We start from the raw sequence: 14549 nt of genomic DNA, 5'->3' as shown, positions 1-14549 counted from the left end.
AAACAGTACATAAAAATGTACTGAACATGGATCAATATTATATACATCTTCAATAAGCAATCACCATTCGCAATTTTTCATTATTTATTAAATGAAATTCTCTATAGCTTTACCGAAGAGAAGTGAGCGCTCTTTTAAATTCGGGCATAACTGATGATGCATTACTAGTACCAAGGTTATCCATAATGAAGATTATTCCCACAATCAATTAGTAATAACTGATATCAATGGTAAGTAATAACTGAAATCCACAATCAATGGTAAGTAATAACTGATATCCACAATCAATGATAAGTAATAATGATAAGTAATAACTGATATCCACAATCAATGATAAGTAATAATGATAAGTAATAACTGATATCCACAATCAATGGTAAGTAATAACTGATATCCACAATCAATGGTAAGTAATAACTGATATCCACAATCAATGATAAGTAATAATGATAAGTAATAACTGATATCCACAATCAATGGTAAGTAATAACTGATATCCACAATCAATGGTAAGTAGTAACTGATATCCCCAAGAAAGATTCAAGATGATGCAGCCGGATACAAAGACACATCACATGTCTTAGTTTTCTGTAGTTAACACGACAAAAAAGACAGCACTTGTGGAAGGCCGTAACATTCTGATCATGAATAGTTAAAGTTTTTGACACTAAAGCGGAGAGACAAAAAGGATTTGCTGGCATTTTATTGAAAAGGCCCGAGGCCCATAAACATGTAGTAAAGAAAGCCAATTAAATGAAATAGCTCGACACGACCAGATATATTTAAAATAAATAAATAAAGTAAAATTACACGCTTGGAATCTGTTTGACTTGGAATTAATTAAATATTTGGATTTTATAACCGTAAAATATCTCATAAAGTTTCATTTTCATTATATAAGCATTGAATGGATTAAAGTGGTACGTATGTTTAAGTTCTGATGAATTAACTCTTGCCTTGCCGAATAGAACTTAAAAATTCATTACTGGCGGATTCAGGGGGGTGTCTGGTGCACCCAACTCCCAATTTTTTTATCTCTTAAAATATGAATGACCCAGAATAATAGAGAGAATTAGAAACCAGTGTATTTTAATACCTTTTAACTCATTTGAAGCATAAGATTAGACCCATACAAAGAAAATATGTTTACATTTTAAATATATATATATACTTATATTGATATTTTACTCAATTTTGCTCGCACATGTCCCCACCCTCCTACTTTCCTCGGGTGTAATCCTGGATCCACCTTGTTTGTCACAACTTACAAAGGTAAATTAAACCCCTATGATACTTCTAAAGGTTAACGTAAGGAATTTTAAAGTCGACTACATGTACGATATATGGAATTCCTTGCCATTTCCCCCATTTGTCCATATGATTAAAGAAATTCCTCACATAATAAAAATTAATATCCTTAATGGAAATATCAAACATGTAATATCAAAAGAAAGTAATCAAAGTTATGGGTGATTTAATAACTCTTTCAAAATAAAAACAAACAAACAGACATGCATCCATGTCAAAATGATTCAACTGCATATATAAGACAAGACAAAGTATCTAAAACGGTGTTTTCCCAATCTTATCATGTATAGTAACGTACTTTAGCAGGTACTTGCACAACATTATTCTTATTTTTAGGTCACCTGAGTCACTCAGGTGACCTATTGCTATCCGTTTTTGTCCGTCGGCGTGCGTCGTGCGATGTGCGTTAACATTTGAACATTTTTAGCTTCTTCTCTGAAACCGCTCAACCAATTTCCACCAAATTTGGCATATAGCATCTATGGGTGAAGGGGAACAAAAATTGTGAATTTTATGGCGATCCCTGCCCCCCTGGGGCCTGAGGGGTAGGGCTAAAACCACCAAAATTAATGCAATCTTTAAAAATCTTCTTCTTTACTCCTGGACATCAAGCAGTCAAACTGTTGGCATCATTGTAATAAGCATTGAGTCCTCTATCAAAATTGTGAAATTCATGGCCCCAGGGTCAGGGGTTCTGGTGCTAGGGCGGGGCTATATAGATCATATAGTGAAAGTGCATTATTTCTTTGAAAATCTTCTTCTCTGCTCCTGGGTATTAAATAAACTAACTAAGTATATAGTTATGATGAGTAAGAGTGCCTCTTCCAAAATTGTGAAATTCATGGCCCCAGGGTCTGGGATTCTGGTGTTAGGGTGGGGCTCTATTGATTATATAGTGAAAATGCATTAATTCTTTGAAAATCTTCTTCTCTGCTCCTGGGTATTAAATAAACTAGCTAAGTATATAGTTATGATGAGTAAGAGTGCCTCTTCCAAAATTGTGAATTTCATGGCCCCAGGGTCTGGGGTTCTGGTGTTAGGGCGGTGCTCTATAGATTATATAGTGAAAAAGCATTAATTCTTTGAAAATCTTCTTCTCTACTCCTTGGTATTAAATTCAGTAACTAAGTACATAGTTATGATGAGCAAGAGTGCCTCTTCCAAAATTGTGAATTTCATGGTCCCAGGGGCAGGGGTTCTGGTGCTAGGGCGGGGCTATATAGATCATATAGTGAAACTGCTCCTGGGTATTAAATAAACTAACTAAGTATATAGTTATGATGAGTAAGAGTGCCTCTTCCAAAATTGTGAAATTCATGGCCCCAGGGTCTGGGGTTCTGGTGTTAGGGCGGGGCTCTATAGATTATATAGTGGAAAAGCATTAATTCTTTGAAAATCTTCTTCTCTACTCCTTGGTATTAAATTCAGTAACTAAGTACATAGTTATGATGAGCAAGAGTGCCTCTTCCAAAATTGTGAATTTCATGGCCCCAGGGGCAGGGGTTCTGGTGTTAGGGTGGGGCTCTATTGATTATATAGTGAAAATGTATTAATTAATTGAAAATCTTCTCTGCTCCTGAGTATTAGATAAACTAACTAAGTACATAGTTATGATAAGCAAGAGTGCCTCTTCCAAAATTATGAATTTCATGGCCCCTGGATCAGGTGTTCTGGTGTTAGGGTGGGGCTCTATTGATTATATAGTGAAAATGCATTAATTCTTTGAAAATCTTCTTCTCTACTCCTGGGTATTATTGAAACTCATTAAATACATAGTTATGATAATCAAGGATGCCTCTTCCAAAATTGTGAAATTCGTGGCCCCTGGATCAGGGGTTCTGGTGTTAGGGCGGGGCTCTATTGATAATAAAGTGAAAATGTTTTAATTCTTTAAAAATCTTTTTCTCTGCACCTGGGTATTATTTAAACAAACTAAGTACATTGTTATGATAAGCAAGGATGCCTCTTCCAAAATTGTGAAATTCATGGCCCTGGGGACAGGAGTTCTGGTGCTAGGACGGGGCTATATAGATCCTATAGTGAAGGTGAATTATTTCTTTGAAAATCTTCTTCTCTGCCCCTGTGTATTGTTTAAACAGACTAAGTACATTGTTATGGTACGCAAGGATGCCTCTTCCAAAATTGTGAATTTTATGACCCCAGGTTTAAGGGTTCTGGTGAAGGGGGGGGGGGGGCTTCTATTGATTATAAAGTGAAAAAGCAAAATTTCTTTGAAAATATTCTTTTCTGCTTCTGATTAAAAAAGCAAAGAAGCTAAGTGTATAGTTATGATGAGCAGGAGTGCTTCTTTCAGAGTAGTGAATTTCATGACCCCTGGGTCAGATGTGCTGGTGTGAGGGTGGGGCTCTTGATAATATAGCGAAAATGCATTAATTCCATTAAATAATCCTGTTTGCTCCTTAGTGTTAAGCAGATAAACAAAGTGATTAGTTATGATGAGCAAACTTATGCTCCCAGGGTCAGAAGCTCTGGTGTTTTTTTTTTTTGGGGGGGGGGGAGGGCTCTATTGATAATATAGTGAATCTGTAGTAAAAATGCATTATTTCTTTAAAAATCTTCTCCGCACCTGGGCACATCTGAGGCAAATAGAGTAAAAAATTTTATAAGGAAGGGGATTTTTGCCAGATTTTTTAACATCTGGACCATTTGGTCAAGTGTTCTGGTCCTGGCCAGGACTCTATTAGTTTGTATTCTACTGAAAGGAGTTATTCCCCTTTGCCATTTACTTTTGATAATTTATCACTGTAAATAATGTACTTGAAAGGTAAATAGAATAAGAGAATTATGCAAGAACTTTTATTGTATAATACAAAAAGTACTCTCATTGTTTTAATGATCAGATAGACTTGTAAGTAGTAGATAAATAAAAATGAGACAAAAATAACTTGTCTTATTAAATGTTCATCAAAGACTAAGAGAGGCCAATGTAAGAGATTTCAACAAGGGATTAAAATAGTACAGAAGCATTGATAAATTGTTAATATACTGTATGGTGATAGTGATAAATGGGGAACAGATTAGAACCTAATTTATGAACTGTTAATGAATATTAAGACCAATTATTTTGTTGATCATGATCACCCTATTTTTTTTCTTTTGGGCAACAAAGCTTCACCTTTCAGTTCATTTTATACTCTATGCATAATGCAAATTATTGTATCATACTCAGGTGACCGTTAAGGCCCTTGGGCCTCTTGTTCATATTCATACACGTTCAGAATTATTACTGCACGGTTGGCAATAAAATGGATAATAGGAAACTCGTCGATTTGCTGCTGGTTCTTGGATGTGTCACACAAAGCTTACAAGATTTAGATGTTCACGATGTGGACCGAATATTAAATGATCCACATACATTCCAGGTCCAATTAGAGGCAATGCAGAGGGAAATGCAGACTTTAAAATCCCTGGTCAATTCAATGCAAACTCAACTGAAGACAAAACAAGGTAACAAATACCCAGTATTTACTTCAAGCCTTGTCCTTCTATGTAGGAATTTAAGATCTTTTAAAAGAAGGAGGTGAATTGCCTATTTCTACTTATAGTCAGCGCCCTGTATCGTTGAATTTCTTACCAATCTAATTTTATTCCCACGAGTTTTATTTAAGAAATAAATGTCTAGTTTTTTTGTTTTATGATGATAAATGATCGTCAAACATATAAATATTAAACCTCACCTGACTAACCAAAACATTGATAACTTTTTTCAAACTTATACATACTTACTTTTAACATGTAACTAAGTTAATAAAGTACACATAATAATCGTAACTAAGTAAAGTACACATAATAATCGTAACTAAGTAAAGTACACATAATAATCGTAACTAAGTAAAGTACACATAATAATCGTAACTAAGTAAAGTACACATAATAATCGTAACTAAGTCAATAAAGTACACAAAATAATCGTTTTCCAGGATCCATGGCTATTTATACTGTATGGGGAAAGAAATGTTGTCCAGCGAGAAACGGGACAGCAATGGTGTACACAGGTAAAACACGATCCGAATCTTAACGAAAAAAGCCCTTTTGCTTTAATTTTCGATAATTACCCGGTACGTCCATTTTCTATCAGAGGTGGATATAAATTTAAAATCATAACAAATTTATTATAGGGACAAAATCTTTAGAAAATTACGGTCTGACGACACTTTCCTCGAGTATCTTTTTTGTGCATGTCTCCTCTGATTAAAATGCCTTTAAAAAATTCTTTCATTTTAGGAATGACTCTAATTCTTGGCCAAATTATTCGAGTATAACCTGGTTTGGGCAAGAATTAGAGTCATTCCTAATAATATTCGTAATTATAATTATATATATATATATATGTATATTAAATTATAATTCCTGGCCTTATAATTTAATTTTAAAATCATTAAATAGTTATGGGTGTAAAATTTCGTTACTTTTTATTAGTTCAAATTTGCCGCTCAATAATACAACCGTAGTAACGGAAGTGATGGGAATCGAGGGGAGGTAAAAACTGATACGTAGGCCTAGCAGCCATGTTGTTTGTTTACATGTAAAATCGAATTATTGTTTGAAAAAAAGGTACATTTATTAAATCTGGAATTTTCCATGAATCCCGAGGACTGGAAATGAGAGGATTGTACGGATACAGATGATTCAGCTGGTTGTCGGGGGGGGGGGGTCCCCATGCCAAACCAGGTTATACAGAAATAATTTGTGTTCCTTTTTGGATATTAACCAATCAGAGGCTAGAATACAAACAAAATTAAATTATTCCTAGATGGACCTTGTCAATATTTCCTCAAGGACATGCTGCATTTGTCTGCCTTGTGGCATGTGTGGTCTAAAAAACAAGAGGCCCATGGGCCACAACGCTCACCTGAGTCAATATGGCCCTGCTGTTCTTTGTCAGCAGATTTCTTATTCTATATATTCATACGTAAAGCTTTGATCAACTGTTCTAGGCATAACCTATCCCCAGTTGCCATGTTTTGAATGAAATTGAATCTAAACTTTCTGAGGATGCTTCTATATTCATATTCAACTAATCATGGTTTTGCTGTTCTTGAAACGGAATTTTAAAGATGTCTGCCATCCTACCCTAGGGGGTAGGAAGGGAGGGGGGTTCAAGATTTGAACAAACTTGAATCTACACTACCTTAGGATGCTTCCATATCAATATGACTAATTATGGCTTTGTTGTTCTTGAGAAGAAGATTTTTAAAGATATTTCTTATATATATTCTTTTGTTAAACTCTGATCCCCGATTATGGCCCCACCCTACTACTGGAAGATGCCTTGAACAAACTTGAATCTACAATACTTGGGGATGCTTCAATATCAAAATGACTAATCACGGCTTTCCTGTTCTTGAAAAGATTTTCCCTATTTATTCCTATGTAAAACTTTGATCCCCCATTGTGGACCCACCCTACCCCCGGGGGTCTTGATTTCGACAAATTTGAATCTACACTACCTAAGGATGATTTCATATCAATATGACTAATTGTGGCTTTGTTGTTCTTGAGAAGAAGATTTTTAAAGAATTTTCCTATGTATTCCTATGTAAAACTTTGATCCCCCATAGTGGCCCCACCCTATCCCCGGGGGTCATGATTTGAACAAATTTAAATCTACACTACCTGAGGATGATTTCATATCAATATGACTAATTGTGGCTTTGTTGTTCTTGAGAAGAAGATTTTTAAAGAATTTTCCTATGTATTCCTATGTAAAACTTTGATCCCCCATTGTGGCTCCACCCTACCCCCGGGGGTCATGATTTGGACAAACTTGAATCTACACTACCTGAGGATGATTTCATATCAATATGACTAATTGTGGCTTTGTTGTTCTTGAGAAGAAGATTTTTAAAGAATTTTCCTATATATTCTTATGTAAAACTTTGATCCCCCATTGTGGCCCCACCCGACCCCGGGGGGTCATGATTTGAACAAACTTAAATCTACACTACCTGAGGATGATTTCATATCAATATGACTAATTGTGGCTTTGTTGTTCTTGAGAAGAAGATTTTTAAAGAATTTTCCTATGTATTCCTATGTAAAACTTTGATCCCCCATAGTGGCACCACCCTACCCCCGGGGGTCATGATTTGAACAAACTTGAATCTACACTATGTAATGAAGGTTTCCCATAAGTTTCAACTTTTCTGGCCCAATGGTTCTTGAGAAGAAGATTTTTAAAAGAAGACACCAAATTTTCACTTATTCTTAATTATCTCCCCTTGGAAGAGGGCATGGCCCTTCATTTGAACAAACTTAAACCCCCTTCACCCAAGGATGCTTTGTGACAAGTTTGGTTGAAAATGGCCCAGTGGTTCTGGAGAAGAAGTCGAAAATGTGAAAAGTTTACAGACGGACGGACGGACGGACAGACGGACTACGGACAAAATGTGATCAGAAAAGCTCACTTGAGCTTTCAGCTCAGGTGAGCTAAAAAAAAAGGTTATTTCTTTGGAAGTGTTTTAAAACAAAGTTAAGAATACGCAGTATTTCAGCAAAGTTAATGCTTAGATCAGTCCACTCATGGGAGTTTCATTATTATATTTCCAAATCAAACTTACTAATGCTTTTAAACATGCATGTATAGCAAATGTTTATATACATTATATAAAAGTTATCATTCATCTTTTACCAGATACCCAACATCAGAGAGAGAGCTTTAACGTATTTTTCCAAATAGCTATAAGATAACAGAGAGATCCAAATAGCAATGGTTGGACAGGGATACAAATTTTGCTGGACGCTGACACAGGAAGCTGACTTACATCATGTCAGATAAAGTTATATGTGCCGTCCTGCAGGTCTTTAATTTATTGTTCCGTCTATATTAAGTGTTACTTTTTCTTTCATTCTTCTTTTTTTTTGGTTATAATTAGGAGGTATATTATAGGCCCCTCGGACAGTTCCGGTTTTGTTAAATTTAACCAAATTTTGCTTCAGTTACCCACACAGTGAGCGAACATGGTTCAAAATCAACCTGTAGGCGTGTAAAGTCGTAAATTTATTTTGAAGGTACCAATAAAAAGAAGAAATGAACTGAAAATAAGGCAATAATATTATTCATTAAGATTATACTTTCGCTGTCTGAATAAAAGTCTCCAGTTACTTAAAATTGTGCATGAACACTATATAGATCTTTTAATTTTGCATTTACATCCACCAACACAGTAACAGACCAGGTAAACAAAGGCCTTCCTCAGTGAACACCTGGCTAAAGGTGAAGTACTAGTAGTATTCCCTATGTCTACTCCTTATCTGTCTACAAGTACATTAGTATATTTATCTAGTTTATGTTATGGATAAGGTGGACCAGAAAATCATTTCACTTTTCTTACTTTTTACGGTATTTGGGCGATATGATGCCTATGTATCGGTTGAAGATCAGGTTCATAGCCAGGATCGTCGTTTACTTTTGAATGACCCCCAAACAATTCTGACGCAGTTAGAACAAATGCAGAGAGAAATGCAGTCATTAAAATCCCAGGTCCAACCATTGCAGAGTAAGTTACGGTTTTAAGATGAAATGAAAACCCTGATTTGTCTTTTTTAATATGACTTTTCTTAGTTAAGCATTTTTTTAACACTGTATGCATATTCAAGGTCATAGGCACCGTACATGTACCTTACGACGTACATTACATGTTGATAATTTTTCAAGATATTCTTAATTTAAAACCATAGTACCATCAGACGTTCGTACACAAAAAGAAATCAGCATTCCTTACCAGGGGTTTTGCAGAGATATCAAATGATAAGAATCATTGTGTTATTCGAAGGAAAAATATATATTTAAAATATTTAACAAAAATATAGTTTTAGCTTTTGTTTTCTTACAATTTGATTTAGAAGAGGTGTACAGCATCATTGGGCATTATATAAGTCGCAATGAAGTCCTTCAATTATTGGAACTTTTGAATTATACATGGAATAAGTAAATAAAGCTCCAAACTACGTTGCGTATGTCTTTAATGCTATATTATTTGTAATATGATAATAGATCATTCTTTCTTCAGTGTTGTTCTTTTACAGACAAGATACAAACACTTGAATCACTGGTGACAACGCAACAGATAAATATCCAGTCCTTACAAAGTGAAGGAATCAAAACAGCTGATCAAGGTATGACGGGGTGTCACTGATTATTCAAAGTATTTTGATAGATAATAATTAATACGTAATTAAAAGCAACTTATCAAAACAACTTCTCAATGTGTGGTATGTTATTTTCTACACAAGTTTGTATTTATATTATATGGATTTTGATAAAACATTCGGTTGTTTTCAATATCATGTAAAGGAAATCGAAAAAAGCCTTAACAATTTTTTTTTCAAATATAAATAATTTATGATGTTTGAAGTAAATTCTATGTCTTACTCAATATAAATCTTTCAACACATCATGTTCATTATCTACATGTACTTTGATTTAAACTATTTATATTTAAAATAATGAAAAGGTTGGTTAACAGGCAATGCCTATAAATACCCTCTCTATACAAGAATCAAAGTTACAATTGAAAATACAATGGACTGAGTGAATATATATATATTACAATGTACTTTGATCTGGTTATTAGAGAAAGATGATGTCGGAGTGTGTACTATCAATTTCTCGCATAATACGGGAGACATTTTGGGCTAAAGTGATTTTCAAGAATGACCTTTACTTAAGAAAGTTTGTTTATAAAAGCCATGGTAAATTCGTTATTTTTTTTTTGAAAAGGATCCATGACTACATACACAGTATGGGGGAAGAAAAATTGTCCGCAACTGAACGGGACGACAACAGTGTACTCCGGTGAGTAATTTTTGTAAATTACAAAGTACGTGTACTTTGTTAACGAGACATTACGAGGACAATCTTAAGTTTTATACATATTTTTGTTTCTCTTTCTTAAATTAATCAATTAGAAATCTATGAAAAATATGGTACATCACGGATCTGTAGCGTTATGGTCAAAGACTGAAATTAAAAAACAGTGATAATTGTATTTTACAATCATGTTATCAAGATATGGTGGAAAATAATGATGAATGGATTGTAAACATTAAGAAGGAATTTCAAAGGCTTGGTTTAACTGACATGTATAAAGCAATTGTATTGATAATAATTCTTTGAACATCGTATTTCAAAGAATGTATGACGGTTATAAACAAGATATTATGGCAAGAATTTGTAATTCTCCTAAATATTTTTTATATCAACATGTAGTGGATAATGTTGTACTACAGACGTATTTAAGAAAACCATTACATTCAAAGTATAGAATACCTATTAATTAGTCGTTTAAGACTATCAGCGCATGATTTAAAGATAGAGAGGGGAAGGTATTGTAACATAGAAAGAAAAGATAGAAAATGTGAAATATGTATATCAGATGAGATAGAGGACGAATTTCACTTTGTATTAAAATGTCCTCGATATGAAGAACTAAGAATTAAATATATCAAGAGTTATTATTTTAAAAAACCATCAGTTTTTAAATTAGTACAGTTACTGAGTTCCACAAATACTAAAGAACTATGTAACCTAGGTAAATTTCTGTATTTTTCTTATCAATTAAGAAATGATGTTTTAAATAGTGTACAATAAGAAGTGATAATACATTAAATGCTATTGTTTATGTAATTGCCACATTTAATGTATATTGTATAGCATATACTACACTTATCCTGTGCAAAGCTTATGTATAAATATATATGTACATATTTTGTATACCTATGAGATGTAATGTCTCTGGTTCAAATAAAACAAACAAACCTACAAAATACAAAACCATAACGCTAAAGTTCTGCAGTTAGATTATAATTAATTTTCGAACAAAACCGCATATGTAAACATACATATTATTCCATAAGATGAAGAAAAAAAATGGTTTCTGTAATTAAGTATGTTATGTGAAAGGAAGTCATTAGCAGGGTCGCCATCTTTTTAATATCTGACCTAAAAAATTCTGTTAGTTCTTTCCTTTGTAATTTGCTAGACTAGCATATCATTCCAGATTGCATATTTAGGTAGCGTCTTTACATAGTTAAGCTGTGACCTTGAATTTGTAATCCCATACATGTACATAACGACATAATCATGCAAATAATCTTCCTATATGGAAGACATCACGAGGAATGTGGTTTAGAAGCAACTTTTTCTTAAAATCTCATCATTCAATCTATATTTGAGAAAATTCATTTCAGATATGCGTTTTTGTACGAAAATTAACAATTAACGGATTATATTATCCGAAAGCTGACCCTTAGCAGCTCGTTCGAAAATTTTTATATATCCTCCCACATATTGCAATTTACACTAAATTTGAATGTTAAATATAACAATTTTAAAAATTTAAATCAATATAAAGTAATTTTGTCGATTTTAGGAATAAGTGCGGGAGCACAATACAACCATGGTGGTGGTGGAGCAAATACTCTGTGCCTTACCCACAACCCTGACCACGCCCCCTCTAACTATCCTACTAGCAAAGAAGGGTATGCACAATTATTTGGAAGTGAATACCAGTTCACGTACAAGAATTATGCTCTGGATGATGACGTGCCGTGTGCAGTATGTCTTGTGGATCATTCCAGTGTCATTCTAATGATTGCATCAAAAACAACCTGCCCCAGTGGCTGGAACGTGCAGTATCGCGGGTTTTTGACGTCACAGAGCACCACGGACGGACGATCACCATCGGAGTATTTATGTCTCCATGAAAATGCAGAATACCTAACAGAAGGGGCCCGCCAGCATAATCTGAATGGTCGTTTATTTTACCCAGTGATGGCTATATGTGGCTCGCTACCATGCCCGCCTTACACTAACTCACAGTATACATAACATGTGTTGTGTGTTCCAAGTAGGATCATAATGAAGTCTCGCACATGGAGAGTCGAATTTATATAAAAGTATCAATGATTAAGAGGGTACTAGACAGATCAAAATTCACTATAAATTCTTTCTACCATACTAACATATGAATATATTTTCTTAAGAAAACGTCATTGGTTTGAGCTAGCTTGATAAAGACCAAGGCTTGTTAAGGACATATGCAACGTACCTTACCTACTGATACTTTTTCGAGATATTCTTAATTTAAGATTATAGTGCTATCAGATGTTCGTAGACAAAAAATCAGCATGCATTACCAGGGGTTTTGAAAAGATATCAATTGATGAAAATTCTTGTATAATTCAAAGAAAAATATACAAAAATTACTAAACATATATTCTAGATGTTTTGTTTATCCAAACTTGTTTTAGAAGAAGTGTACAATAGCATATATAGACATTAAAATTTAGCACACAGTTCCTTTAAGTATTGGAACTCTTCAACTCCAAGGAAAAAGACAATAAAGTTCAAACTATGTTGCGTATGTCCTTAATAGCTTGTTTGAAAGGAATCGATTTCTTCGAACTGCAAACAAGTGACAATAACATTACTTCACGACGATGCACTAGAATTTTTTTCTAAATGGAAAATATAGTTGTAGGATAATAAAAATCAACACCTGTTGAACAGGTTTTGTTTAGTTGAATACTTCTTAAAGAATGACATTAAACAAGAGGCCAATGGGCCACATAGCTTACCTAAGAACACTGGCTACAAAAAAGCAGAAATCAGTTCAGTATTAAAAAGTTCAAAGAAGTGGTCCCAACCTATCCCTGGGGGATGATTTGAACAAATTCGAATCTACACTAACTGAGGATGCTTCCATATTTCTTTGCATAATCATGACTTTAAAAAAAGGTTTTTCCCTAGATCTATATATTTCTATGTAAAAGATTGATCTTCTAGGGATGCTCATCCCCCCTCCCCCCATGGCACCTGATCCCACCTCTAAATTTGAGGTCCGTGTTTGCTCTGCTCCAAATTTGTATCGTTTCATTGGACTTTCAATACTATTCGTTATCTTCATATTTCATTGTGGCCCCATCCTACCACCGGGGTCTTGTGTTTAACAATCTTGAATGAAACTTAAATCCCCTGTTGTGTTATTTTTTTTAAATTCTCTCTTCTTGAAAGAAGGCGTGGCCTTTCATTTGAAAAAACTAAAATTAATCCCCTTCACCAAAGGATGCCTTGTGGCAGGTTGGTTTAAATTGGCTTATGTGGTTCTGGAGAAGAATTAAGTCGAAAATGTGAAAAGTTTCCAAACAACAAACGACAGACAGACGCCGGTCACTTTTCGATCAGAAAAGCTCACTTGAGCTTCGACTGAAGTGAGCTAAACACAATGAAAAGAGCGAGATTTTTACTTTGCTACAGACATATGATATTTTATTATAAAATATGCTTAAATTATAAATCATCCTGTTACCCCCTGCAAGAAGCGTAAAGTACCACTAAGAAAACTGTCGCTCAATACACACATCCACTATAAACTTAAATATGCGAAAGATGGACTATTCAATGCATTTATCAAAGATCAGTTTGTGCTCTATCATACGTTCAAGTGTTGTAGAGCATACATTTGTATATTTGTTATTAATTCATATGAACATGCAGATAAAATTATAAATGGCTCGAGATTCTATAGAAAAGCTATCACGGTACAGTTAGTATATACATGTACATGTATAACAGAGTGGAAAACCCTAATAGTTGTACATGTATGTACTTGCGATTTTCTTATCTTGGTAGTTTAGTGGTCCCTTATTTCGGGTTTGATATGTTAAATTTTGTTCTGGGAACACTACTATAGCTATCACATCTCTCGCCCCTGGGGGGGGGGGGGGATCGGATTTGACATTAAATCAGAGGATCGCCGTATATTTAATTCTAAAAGTCCCCCACACTTTTCAAGTGCAAATAGAGACATTGCAAAGGGAAATACAGGATTTAAGTAGAGAGTGATCCCACAACAATCTACCAACGGAACAGAGAGGGTGTACATGTTATTGCAAAATAAATTAATGCATTGCAAAATATTGCAAAGAAGTGAAAAACTTCTAATTTTTCCTTAAATTTACACCTGCACCTTAATTATCTTGACAGGAAATAAGTAAGCATCTCAAAAGTTCAGAATGTCTTCATGAACAGATCAAGAATTTCAGCAGCAAAACACTGAAAATACTGTAAACACTACAAAACACTACAAAAGAGCTGACTTTCGGTAGATAAACATGCAGCGTGACAGGAAAAATACGGCATAGAATAATAATGACTATATGTAATCCATAACTTAAGAATAAAAGAATCTAAGTTTTGGGGGTCAAATTCTGATGTA

At 34.2% G+C, this 14549-nt stretch overlaps 1 protein-coding gene and 1 pseudogene across 22 annotated transcripts in view; one reads left to right on the top strand and one right to left on the bottom strand.

Annotated features, from left to right (window-relative positions):
* The window catches only part of LOC133179828 (leucine-rich repeat-containing protein 71-like), a 46389-nt gene that overhangs the window by 22001 nt on the left and 9839 nt on the right, over window positions 1-14549 (bottom strand). The gene's annotated exons all lie outside the window — the stretch shown is intronic.
* On the top strand, window positions 4575-12183 carry LOC133179901 (uncharacterized; annotated as a pseudogene).

The sequence above is a fragment of the Saccostrea echinata genome, unplaced genomic scaffold, assembly GCF_033153115.1.
Source record: "Saccostrea echinata isolate AGI-Se365-2 ecotype Australia unplaced genomic scaffold, CSIRO_AGI_Sech_v1 ptg000005l, whole genome shotgun sequence".
Lineage (NCBI taxonomy): Eukaryota > Metazoa > Mollusca > Bivalvia > Ostreida > Ostreidae > Saccostrea > Saccostrea echinata.
The sequence above is the reverse complement of the archived record's forward strand: the minus strand, read 5'-3'. Positions and strand labels throughout refer to the sequence as shown.